The sequence below is a fragment of the Ranitomeya imitator genome, chromosome 6 (genome assembly GCF_032444005.1).
Source record: "Ranitomeya imitator isolate aRanImi1 chromosome 6, aRanImi1.pri, whole genome shotgun sequence".
NCBI lineage: Eukaryota > Metazoa > Chordata > Amphibia > Anura > Dendrobatidae > Ranitomeya > Ranitomeya imitator.
The window spans coordinates 510156452-510169396 of NC_091287.1; positions in this window are offsets into that span (position 1 = coordinate 510156452).

The following is a 12945-nucleotide window of genomic DNA, read 5'->3' on the forward strand; positions in this document are numbered from 1 at the left end:
AAAACAAACTAGAAGCACTTATCTAGCAGAGCAGCAGGCCCAAGGAAAGATGCAGTAGCTCAGATCCAACACTGGAACATTGACAAGGAGCAAGGAAGACAGACTCAGGTGGAGCTAAATAGCAAGGCAGCCAACGAGCTCACCAAAACACCTGAGGGAGGAAGCCCAGAGACTGCAATACCACTTGTGACCACAGAAGTGAACTCAGCCACAGAATTCACAACAATTATCATACCGCCGAACAAAAAGTGGAATAACACGCGATCAAAAAGACAGATATAAATAACCATGGTACCGCTGAAAGCGTCATATTGTCCCGCAAAAAAAGAGCCGCCATACAGCATCATCAGCAAAAAAATAAAAAAGTTATAGTCCTGAGAATAAAGCGATGCAAAAATAATTATTTTTTCTGTAAAATAGTTTTTATCGTATAAAAGCACCAAACCATAAAAAAATGATATAAATGAGGTATCGCTGTAATCGTACTGACCCGAAGAATAAAACTGATTTATCAATTTTACCAAACGCGGAACGGTATAAACGCCTCCCCCAATAGAAATTCATGAATAGCTGGCTTTTGGTCATTCTTCCTCACAAAAATCGGAATAAAAAGCGATAAAAAAATGTCACGTGCCCAAAAATGTTTTCAATAAAAACGTCAACTCGTCCCGCAAAAAACAAGACCTCACATGACTCTGTGGACCAAAATATGGAAAAATTATAGCTCTCAAAATGTGGTATTGCAAAAAATATTTTTTGCAATAAAAAGGGTCTTTCAGTGTGTGACGGCTGCCAATCATAAAAATCCGCTAAAAAACTCGCTATAAAAGTAAATCAAACCCCCCTTCATCACCCCCTTAGTTAGGGAAAAATAAAAAAAAATGTATTTATTTCCATTTTCCCATTAGGGCTAGGGTTAGGGCTAGGGCTAGGGTTAGGGCTAGGGTTAGGGCTAGGGTTAGGGCTAGGGCTAGGGTTAGGGCTAGGGTTAGGGCTAGGGTTAGGGCTAGGGTTAGGGCTAGGGTTAGGGCTAGGGCTAGGGCTAGGGCTAGGGTTAGGGCTAGGGTTAGGGCTAGGGTTAGGGCCAGGGTTAGGGTTAGGGTTAGGGCTAGGGTTAGGGCTAGGATTAGGGTTAGGGTTGGGGCTACAGTTAGGGTTGGGGCTAAAGTTAGGGTTAGGGTTTAGATTACATTTACAGTTGGGAATAGGGTTGGGATTAGGGTTAGGGGTGTGTCAGGGTTAGAGGTGTGGTTAGGGTTACCGTTGGAATTAGGGTTAGGGGTGTGTTTAGATTAGGGTTTCAGTTATAATTGGGGGGTTTCCACTGTTTCGGCATATCTGGGGCTCTCCAAACACGACATGGCGTCCGATCTCAATTCCAGCCAATTCTGCGTTGAAAAAGTAAAACAGTGCTCCTTCCCTTCCGAGCTCTCCTGTGTGCCCAAACAGGGGTTTACCCCAACATATGGGGTATCAGCGTACTCAGGACAAATTGGACAACAACTTTTGTGGACCAATTTCTCCTGTTACCCTTGGGAAAATACAAAACTGGGGGCTAAAAAATAATTTTTGTGGGAAAACAAAAAGATTTTTTATTTTCACGGCTCTGCGTTATAAACTGTAGTGAAACACTTGGGGGTTCAAAGTTCTCACAACACATCTAGATAAGTTCATTGAGGGGTCTAGTTTCCAATATGGGGTCACTTGTGGGGGGTTTCTACTGTTTAGGTACATTAGGGGCTCTGCAAACGCAATGTGACGCCTGCAGACCAATCCATCTAAGTCTGCATTCCAAATGATGCTCCTTCCCTTCCGAGCCCTCCCATGCGCCCAAACGGTGGTTCCCCCCCACATATCGGGTATCAGCGTACTCAGGACAAATTGGACAACAACATTTAGGGTCCAATTTCTCCTGCTAACCTTGGAAAAATACAAAACTGGGGGCTAAAATATAATTTTTGTGGAAAAAAAAATATTTTTTATTTGCATGGCTCTGCGTTATAAACTGTAGTGAAATACTTGGGGGTTCAAAGCTCTCACAACACATCAAGATGAGTTCCTTAGGGGGTCTACTTTCCAAAATGGTGTCACTTGTGGGGGGTTTCTACTGTTTAGGTACATTAGGGGCTCTGCAAACGCAATGTGACGCCTGCAGACCATTCCATCTAAGTCTGCATTCCAAATGGCGCTCCTTCCCTTCCGAACCCTCCCATGCGCCCAAACGGTGGTTCCCCCCCACATATGGGGTATCAGCGTACTCAGGACAAATTGGACAACAACTTTTGTGGTCCAATTTCTCCTGTTACTCTAGGGAAAATACAAAACTGGGGGCTAAAAAATAATTTTTGTGGGAAAAAAAGTTTGTTTTATTTTTATGGCTCTGCATTATAAACTTCTGTGAAGCCCTTGGTGGGTCAAAGTGCTCACCACACATCCAGATAAGTTCCTTAGGGGGTCTACTTTCCAAAATGGTGTCACTTGTGGGGGTTTTCAATGTTTAGGCACATCAGTGGCTCTCCAAACGCAACATGGCGTCCCATCTCAATTCCTGTCAATTTTGCATTGAAAAGTCAAACGGCGCTCCTTCCCTTCCGAGCTCTCCCATGCGCCCAAACAGTGGTTTACTGCCACATATGGGGTATCAGCGTACTCGGGACAAATTGGACAACAACTTTTGAGGTCCAATTTCTTCTCTTACCCTTGGAAAAATAAAAAATTGGGGGCAAAAATATAATTTTTGTGAAAAAATATGATTTTTTATTTTTACGGTTCTGCATTATAAACTTCTGTGAAGCACTTGGTGGGTCAAAGTGCTCACCACACCTCTAGATAAGTTCCTTAGGGGGTCTACTTTCTAAAATGGTGTCACTTGTGGGGGGTTTCAATGTTTAGGCACATCAGTGGCTCTCCAAACGCAACATGGCGTCCCATCTCAATTTCTGTCAATTTTGCATTGAAAAGTCAAACTGCGCTCCTTCCCTTCCGAGCTCTCCCATGCGCCCAAACAGTGGTTTACTGCCACATATGGGGTATCAGCGTACTCAGGACAAATTGGACAACAACTTTTGAGGTCCAATTTCTTCTCTTACCCTTGGAAAAATAAAAAATTGGGGGCAAAAATATAATTTTTGTGAAAAAATATGATTTTTTATTTTTACGGTTCTGCATTATAAACTTCTGTGAAGCACTTGGTGGGTCAAAGTGCTCACCACACATCCAGATAAGTTCCTTAGGGGGTCTACTTTCCAAAATGGTGTCACTTGTGGGGGGTTTCAATGTTTAGGCACATCAGTGGCTCTCCAAACGCAACATGGCGTCCCATCTCAATTCCTGTCAATTTTGCATTGAAAAGTCAAATAGCGCTCCTTCCCTTCCGAGCTCTCCCATGCGCCCAAACAGTGGTTTACTGCCACATATGGGGTATCAGCGTACTCAGGACAAATTGGACAACAACTTTTTGGGTCCAATTTCTCCTGTTACCCTTGGTAAAATAAAACAAATTGGAGCTGAAGTAATTTTTTTGTGTAAAAAAGTTAAATGTTCATTTTTATTTAAACATTCCAAAAATTCCTATTAAACACCTGAAGGGTTAATAAACTTCTTGAATGTGGTTTTGAGCACCTTGAGGGGTGCAGTTTTTAGAATGGTGTCACACTTGGGCATTTTCTATCATATAGACCCCTCAAAATGACTTCAAATGAGACGTGGTCCCTAAAAAAAAATGGTGTTGTAAAAATGAGAAATTGCTGGTCAACTTTTAACCCTTATAACTCCCTAACAAAAAAAAAAATTGGTTCCAAAATTATGCTGATGTAAAGGAGACATGTGGGAAATGTTACTTATTAAGTATTTTGTGTGACATATCTCTGTGATTTAATTGCATAAAAATTCAAAGTTTGAAAATTGCGAAATTTTCAAAATTTTCGCCAAATTTCCGTTTTTTTCACAAATAAACGCAGGTACTATCAAAGAAATTTTACCACTATCATGAAGTACAATATGTCACGAGAAAACAATGTCAGAATCACCAGGATCCGTTGAAGCGTTTCGGAGTTATAACCTCATAAAGGGACAGTGGTCAGAATTGTAAAAATTGGCCTGGTCATTAACGTGCAAACCACCCTTGGGGGTAAAGGGGTTAAACAAGGGTGAAGGATCTGGATCTCCACAGTAGTTCCCAACAAGATTACTGTCCTACTGTGATACTACTGAGTCCAACATAAGGCAAAGGGGTGATCTGGTCACAGTCTGGGTCAGAATTAACAGAAGGTAGTGGATCAAAGCAAAGGGGCAAGGCAAGCAGATGGTCAAAGTCGGGTAACAAAGATCAAATACTGAAACACAGAGAACAGAACAAGTGCACACCATGTGAACAAACCAACAACTGGCACTAATTGGTGGCAGAGAGCCAGCTACATAGCCATGTAATGACTCGAATAGCAGGCACATGGAGGAAGCCCTAACTTTGCGTTGGTCAAAGCTGCATTACTAGTGTGAACATTTTTTGCTATGGTATCACTAATAGTGATGAGCGAATATACTCGTTACTCGAGATTTCTCGAGCACGCTTGGGTGTCCTCAGAGTATTTTTTAGTGCTCGGAGATTTAGTTTTTCTTGCCGCAGCTGAATGATTTACATCTGTTAGCCAGCATAAGCACATGTGGGGATTCCCTAGCAACCAGGCAACCCCCACATGTACTTATGCTGGCTAACAGATGTAAATCATTCAGCTGCGGCAAGAAAAACTAAATCTCCGAGCACTAAAAAATACTCGGAGGACCCCCGAGCGTGCTCGAGAAATCTCGAGTAACGAGTATATTCGCTCATCACTAATCACTAACAATCATCAGCACTTGTGTGGGCACCTCACCTTTAATTTCCATGCGCCATATTTTTTTATTTGGGTGCTACTGTAACTGTTAAATATCATTCATCATTACAGCATGCAGAGTTTACTTAGAATGATGACAGACTTGTACGGAGAGGCAATGATTCATTTTTGTAGCAAATCATAGGCACAATTGTCTCAGATCTCGACATTGGTCCAATCAGAATTATAATAAAGATGTTCAGAGACATGAAGTCGCCAATTGCGGAACCCACCAATCCCCAGATCTGCCCACAGACTCATTGAATAAATGGGGACTTTTTTTATAACAATTCATGAAAACTGGAGTTTTTATAACCCTTATCCTGGCATTGACATCAAAAGGTCTAGTGGATACTGTTTTTTCTATTAGACACTTTTGGTGACTACAAGCTGGCATAAGGAGACTTACAGGTGAAGTAATGTACTAATGACACCTGGGAAAAAAGGTATGCAAATGAGTTTTTGTTCTAAAGGTACCTTCACACATAACGATATCGTTAACGATATCGGTGCTTTTTGTGACGTAGCAACGATATCGTTAAGGAAATCGTTCTGTGTGACAGCGACCAACGATCAGGGCCCTGCTGGGAGATCGTTGGTCGCTGAGGAAAGTCCAGAACTTTATTTTGTCGCTGGACTCCCTGCAGACATCGCTGGATCGGCGTGTGTGACACCGATCCAGCGATGTCTTCACTGGTAACCAGGGTAAACATCGGGTTACTAAGCGCAGGGCCGCGCTTAGTAACCCGATGTTTACCCTGGTTACCAGCGTAAAAGTAAAAAAAACAAACAGTACATACTTACCTACCGCTGTCTGTCCCCGGCGCTCTGCTTCTCTGCACTCCTCCTGCTCTGGCTGTGAGCGTCGGTCAGCCGGAAAGCAGAGCGGTGACGTCACCGCTCTGCTTTCCGGCCGCTGTGCTCACAGCCAGTACAGGAGGAGTGCAGAGAAGCACATCGCCGGGGACAGACAGCGGTAGGTAAGTATGTAGTGTTTTTTTTTTTAACTTTTACGCTGGTAACCAGGGTATACATCGGGTTACTAAGCGCGGCCCTGCGCTTAGTAACCCGATGTTTACCCTGGTTACCCGGGGACCTCGGGATCGTTGGTCGCTGGAGAGCTGTCTGTGTGACAGCTCTCCAGCGACCAAACAGCGACGCTGCAGTGATCGACATCGTTGTTGGTATCGCTGCAGCGTCGCTGAGTGTGAAGGTACCTTAAGAGAAGGCAATCCGGCTCTCCAGTGTTATCTACTAGAGTTTGCCTTCCTGCTGGTCAACATCTGACCTCTTAATCCCTTTCCGATCCATTACATAATATTATATCATGGAACAAGTAATAACAAGAATCCCAGAGTCATATCAACAGTCTGGGTAGAAACACATGTATGTAGTGTACCCCCAGACGAATTATATCCGCTCCATAAGATACATATCGAAATAGGAGGACAAGGAGCATATGGTAAAGATATATACAAATGTAGTCTTTATTAATATAAACATTAAAAACAGACATCAGTAATGCAATAAATACACATATTCCAATCAATCACATAAGGGGAAATACCACCCCTCTTCCACCCCAATGCTAATCAATAACTCTTCCCTCCTACTCCCCTACTTCCCTCCTACTCGACGTAAGGAGGCTCCGGGACAGGTGATGGCAACGCTAATGATATAAAGGTATGTGTGAAGACTGGCGGGTCCTGCACTCTCTGGTTCTGCAGGAGCCGTACAGGTGTTCAGTGGGTTGCCAGCCTAGGCAGCATGGAGGATACGAGGTCTGAAACACTGCAGGAGGGCCAGGCACATGTGAGTCCCCGGCAGGGGGTCTGCTCCCTATAATTTCAATAATTGTACGGGCCCATCAGGTGTTTTATATTATCTGTTGTAGGCCCCATCATTGGGTAAGAAGCCCGGCAAATGAAAGAAGTGCCCCATCTGTGCCGTAAAACTCAAAGACTCCTGGCAGAAATCGCTTTGCGAGTCTTGCAGCAGCCGTATTGTGGGAGAAGAGCAAGCTTCCCTGATGACAAACATGAGAGCCATTGTCAGAGAAGAGGTGCAGGCCTCGATATCTGGCTTAACCTTTCCCCAGCCCATCCAGTCTGACCCTCAGGATCCACAGAGATCTAGGAAAAGACAGAGAGAATCAGATAGGTCATCCCAGGACAGCTCTTTTGATTCAGATCTGGAAGATGAGAAGTTGGTCATGGAACCTCCTGAAAGAGGAAAGAAATATTTGTTCTCATCTAATGATATAGATGAGCTCCTAGAAGCAGTTAGACGGACTATGCAAATTGAGGAGCCCTCAACTACTCAGTCAGTTCAAAATGAGATGTTTGAGGGGCTACGTTCTCAGACTTCGCAAGTCTTCCCTGTAAATGCCCATATTCGTTCTATGATCTTAGAAGAATGGGAAGAAACAGAAAGCAGGATATCAATTCCTAGAGACTTCAGACTTCGCCTACCATTTGATCATGAGGAGGTCAAGGAGTGGGAAGATATCCCCAAAATTGACATTCCGCTTGCAAAAGTGTCTAAAAGAACCACCATTCCATTTGAGGACTCCTCTAACTTAAAGGAGCCAATGGACCGTAAGGAGGCTGTAATCCGCACAAATATTGCGGCGACATCTGTGGCGCGAGCCATGCATTTGTGGGTAGATGACTTGAAAGATCAATTGTCGGCTAGAACCCCTAGAGAGTCTATTATTAAAGCTATCCCTCTACTGAAACTAGCAACCGGCTTTCTTGCAGATGCTACTGCAGAATCAGTTAGGTTCACAGCTAGAGGCCAGTCTTTATCAAATGCAGCCAGGAGGGCTATATGGTTAAAGAACTGGTCAGGAGACATTCATTCAAAAAATAAATTGTGCTCCATTCCCTTTTCAGGGGGCAGAGTCTTTGGGCCCATACTGGATGATATTCTGGAGAAAGCTTCAGATGAAAAAAGGGGGTTTCCAGAGGAAAAACGTAAGGCGTACCAGCCCTTTTGCAGGCTGGGTAAGGGAAAACAGGAGGTGGAGCTATCAGAAAGGGGAAGAAAATAGAAACAAAAGTAGAGATTCCGGTCCCTCGACCTCTAGATCAGAGTTTCGAAGGAAATGATGCCACCAGGATAGGGGGCGGTTGTTGAACGTCCTGGGAGATTGGAAAAGGATTACCAGAAGTACTTGAGTCCTTCAGGTCATATCCCAGGGGTACAGAATAGAATTCGACTCCCTTCCTCCAGAAAGATATCTTGTGTCCAATGTCCATCTCTCCTCAGCCGCCCCTATGTAGTCGGACATACAGGATCTTCTGCGGATGGAGGCAATATCTCCTGTTCCTCCTCAACAGATAGGAAGAGAACATTACTCAGGCCTCTTCTCTATAAAGAAACCTTCGGGGGAATCCCGAACTATAATAAACCTCAAGCCTTTAAACAAGGCTTTTTCCTGTCAGGAAAAAATGTAGTAATGTGTACTGTAGATTTAAAAAGTGCATATTATCACGTACCAATCTTTCCGGATCATCAAAAATACCTCAGGTTTGTGGTAGAAATGAAAGGAAGGATCTTTCATTTTCAATTTTGTTGCCTCCCATTTGGTCTGGCGACAGCGCCAAGAGTTTTTACAAAACTTGTCGTAGAAGTAGTGTCTTATCTAAGAAAATGAGACATCATGATAATACCCTATTTAGACAATTTTCTAATAGTGGCAGACTCTGTGGGGCAGCTAAAAATCGACTGTCAGTTGGTGATTTCCACACTGCAAAAATTAGGCTGGGTGATAAACTGGTCAAAGTCAGACCTCACACCCAAACCAAGGATAACATTTCTAGGCGTTATCCTGGACTCAAATGTCAGGAAATCCTTTCTTCCATACAAGAAGCGGTCCGACTTAATAAAAAGAATTCGCCAATTTTCAAGAAGTCAAATTTCTATCAGGGATGCGATGAAGATCGTGGGATTGATGACAGCCTGCATCCCATGGGTCAGCTGGAGCCAGTTTCATTCCCATCGGTTACAGAGAGCAGTTCTCACTTCCTGGGACAGAAGACAGACCTCACTAGACAAGGAGTTCCACCTATCCCATCAGGTCAGTCAATCCCTATGCTGGTGGACTATTCCAAGGAATCTACAGATGGGTGTCCCATGGATTCAGTCTCCAGCTGTCACGGTGACTACAGATGCAAGCCAACTGGGTTGGGGCGGTAAGGTCCTCGGAAGATACTACCAGGGGCAGTGGAATTCGAGAGAGAGCAAGAATTCCTCAAATCACAGAGAACTACATGCAGTTTGGAAGGTCCTCTGTTCGGCTCCGGTCCTGTTAAAGAACAAACACCTAAAGATTTTCTCGGACAACACGTCGACAGTAGCTTTTCTTCGGCACCAGGGTGGTCCAAGACATCTGAAACTACAACATCTGGCGGATCGAATCTTCAGATGGGCGGAGGAGTCGGTGCTCTCAATTTCTGCAGTGCATCTGGAAGAATCAAGGAATCAAGTTGCAGATTTTCTGAGCAGAGAAAAGCTATCGGCTACAGAGTGGGAGCTGAACAGCAAAATTTTCAGCAGAATATGTCAGCGCTGGGGAACACCGACGGTGGACTTATTCACGACCAGATGAAACACGAAGGTCAAAATCTTTTATTCGCTGAACCCTCGAGAAAGACCTGCGGGAGTAGACGCTCTCCCTCGATCATGGAGCAGGGGTCTGTCATATGCTTTCCCCACTCTTGCATTAATACCAAGAATCCTCAGAAAAATATGCGAGGACAGAGCTCAAGTGATTTTAGTGGTCCCTTGTTGGTCCAAAAGAAGCTGGTTCCCTCTGCTGAGGAAACTGTCGGTAGCGGAACCCTATCTCCATCCGGAAAGAGAAGATTTACTCTTCCAGGGTCCGATTCTTCATCAGAACCCAGGAAGCCTCCAATTAGCAGCTTGGATCCTGAACGCCAGATCCTGAAAGCAAAAGGGCTCTCAGAAGGAGTCATCTCCATCCTTCCAGCAAGTAGGAAGCCGGTAACTTCTGCAATCTATCTAAAAAATATGGAGAAAATTCTGCAGTTTTTGTGGAGACACAACAGTCGATGTTGACCACCCTGACATTCCTAAGATTCTTGATTTTTTGCAGCAGTGATTCAAAAAAGGTCTTAAACCAAGTACTCTGAGGGTCCAGGTGGCAGCCCTCAGTGTATTTTATGATTCTCCCTGGATTCCCACCCTTGGATAGCTCGTTTTCCAGAGTGGTTCAAAGGTTGAGACCCTAACGTCAGGATTTCTTGCAGAAATTTTCCTGACAAAAACCGGACATTTCTGCCAGAAATCCGCATGCGTTTTTACCGCGATTTTACCGCGATTTTGATGCGTTTTTGACGCGTTTTTGGTGCGTTTTTTGTGCGTTTTTTCCCAAATGCATAGAATTGTGGGAAAAATGCAGAAAATCCGCAAAAATAATGAACATGCTCATTTTTTTACCGCGATGCGTTTTTTTCGCGGAAAAAAAACGCATCCATGTGCACAAAACATGCAGAATGCATTCTAAATGATAGAATGCATAAAGTATGCGTTTTTAATGAGTTTTTATAGCGTTTTTAGCGTGAAAAAACGTGAAAAAAACGCGAAAAAACTTGTACGTGTGCACATAGCCTTAATTAGGAAAACCGTCCCACCTTGGGATCTTAACCTAATCCTTGAATTGTGTAAAGATCCATTTGATAAAGCAAATGAGATAGACATTGCTAATCTTTCCCTAAAAACAGCCTTCCTAGTGACCATTACATCAGCTAAAAGACTGGGGGAACTTCAGGCCCTGTCCACACAAAATCCCTACTTACAGATTTTTGACGATAGACTGGTTTTAAGACTTGACCCAGGTTTCCTTCCTAAAGTGGTCTCGGCTTCAAATATAAATCAGGAAGTAGTGCTTCCATCTTTTTGTCAGCCTCCCAGAAATCAAAAGGAGAAATTTTTCCATAACTTGGACGTCAGGGAGACCATACTTAAGTACTTAGAGGCAACTAGGGCCTGGAGACAGGATAGCAATCTCTTTGTCCTTTATGGGGGACCTAATAAAGGGAAAAAGGCATCAAAATCCACCATTGAGAGAGGGGAATTAAGTCCACCATCAGCCTAGCTTATCAGGCACAGGGTAGGGATCCCCCAGACAGTCTTAAAGCTCATTCATCCAGAGCTATGGCGGCTTCATGGGCAGAGAAAGGGGGGGCTTCCGCAGATCAGATCTGCAGGGCTGCATCCTGGTCTAGTCTCAGTACCTTTTCTAAACATTGCAAGCTAGATGTAGTCTCTTCTCAGCTAGCTTTTGGCAAGAAGGTGCTTCAGGCAGTAGTCCCATCCTAGGACCAAAAATCTCCTTTGGTACTTATCCATGGTGCTGTCAGGTGGTGACCTGGAAAACGGTAATTAGACCTACCGGTAATTGTATTTCCAGGAATCCATCCTGACAGCACTGTTAGTTTCCTCCCTATTACAGATATGTTGTATACTTATGTGAAGTCACATTTGTATAAAAATTGTTATGCTCAAAATAAAATTCTCTTTTTGCATCCATCCAGATGTGTTACTTTGGAAAATCACTGAAGGGTGGAAGGGGGAGGGTCCTTTTAAACTCTCGTGGTTTCCTGTCCCACTATGGATAAGAAGGACGTCCTCCATAGTGCTGTCAGGATGGATTCCTGGAAATACAATTACCGGTAGGTCTAATTACCGTTTTCAATACAGATTTTCAAAAACTGCCACCTAACCACATAAAAATGTCCCACAACGTCCAATCTCTAACAGTGGCACTAATGGCTGGCCATAGTACCCCCCTACTCACTTTTTTCTCCTACAATGCGTGAGTGCTGATGGGTGGCAATGACAGTTGTTTGACCAAATGGCCCCTATTATTCTGCTCCTATAAAACCCAGTTATAGGATGACTTTTATAGCAGACCGTAGGTTTCTACACTATAATGCAATACTCAAGTGAGATTATTTACATAGTAACATAGTAACATAGTAACATAGTTAGTAAGGCCGAAAAAAGACATTTGTCCATCCAGTTCAGCCTATATTCCATCATAATAAATCCCCATTTGTGTCGGGGATTTGTTTTTACAGCGTTCATTGTGCGGTAAAAATGAATCCTGATTCTACAGGTCAGTATGATTGCGGCTATACTAAACTTCCATTAAAGTTTTTTTTTATTTAAATGTAGAAAAAAAACCTCAAACATTTGTAAAGAAAAAAAATTTGGCCTGTGTTGCCATTTTCCGAGACCCGGAACATTTTTATTTTCTGTCGATTGATACCAATTTAGGGAAGATATGACTTTTTTACAGTGTTTTTACCGATTACCGATTGTCATAATTTATTTTATATTTTGATAGACCAGAATTTTAAGGATGTGGCGATACTAACTATATATTTTTCTTGTTTAAATTCTTTATTTTTAATGGGGTAAAAGGTGGGATAATTCAGATTTGTTTTTTATCTTTTTAAAGCTTGTTTGCATTTTTCAGTTTTTTTTAATCTTTCTAAGAGACCTAAACCTGTGATCGTCTGATCGCTTATACTATATATTCCAATACTACTGTATTGCAGTATAAAGGAAAAATGTTGTTTTCCTATCAAAACTCAAACTGTGGCTGAGCAACACAGGAGTACCAAGATAGTGGTCTTCAGGTCCTACAGCCAGCCCCCACCTGCCATGATAGCCCATCGGAGCCCCACAATTGCATGATGGGGCTGACGAAAGCTGGTAAATACGAGCAGTAGAGTACGTTTTATATAAACGCTGCTTTTGAAGTTTGACTTTGGCATTTAAATAGTTAAGAGAAGCGACTGGTCCCTGGCAGCTGCTGTTAGATACAGATGCCGGATATGTAATATCACTGGCATCTACTGTGCGTGTGGAGAAAGCTCAGCTCCTGAGCCTCTTCTACACACGTGCACCCCTGCAATCGTGTACATGCGCGTGATTTTGTGTTAAGCGGTTATAAGACGAAATGGTGCAAAAGGTGATTTATAAGAGGGCAATGACAGGAGAAAGACATCATGGTCTGAAGAATAGAAGGAACAAGGCTAAA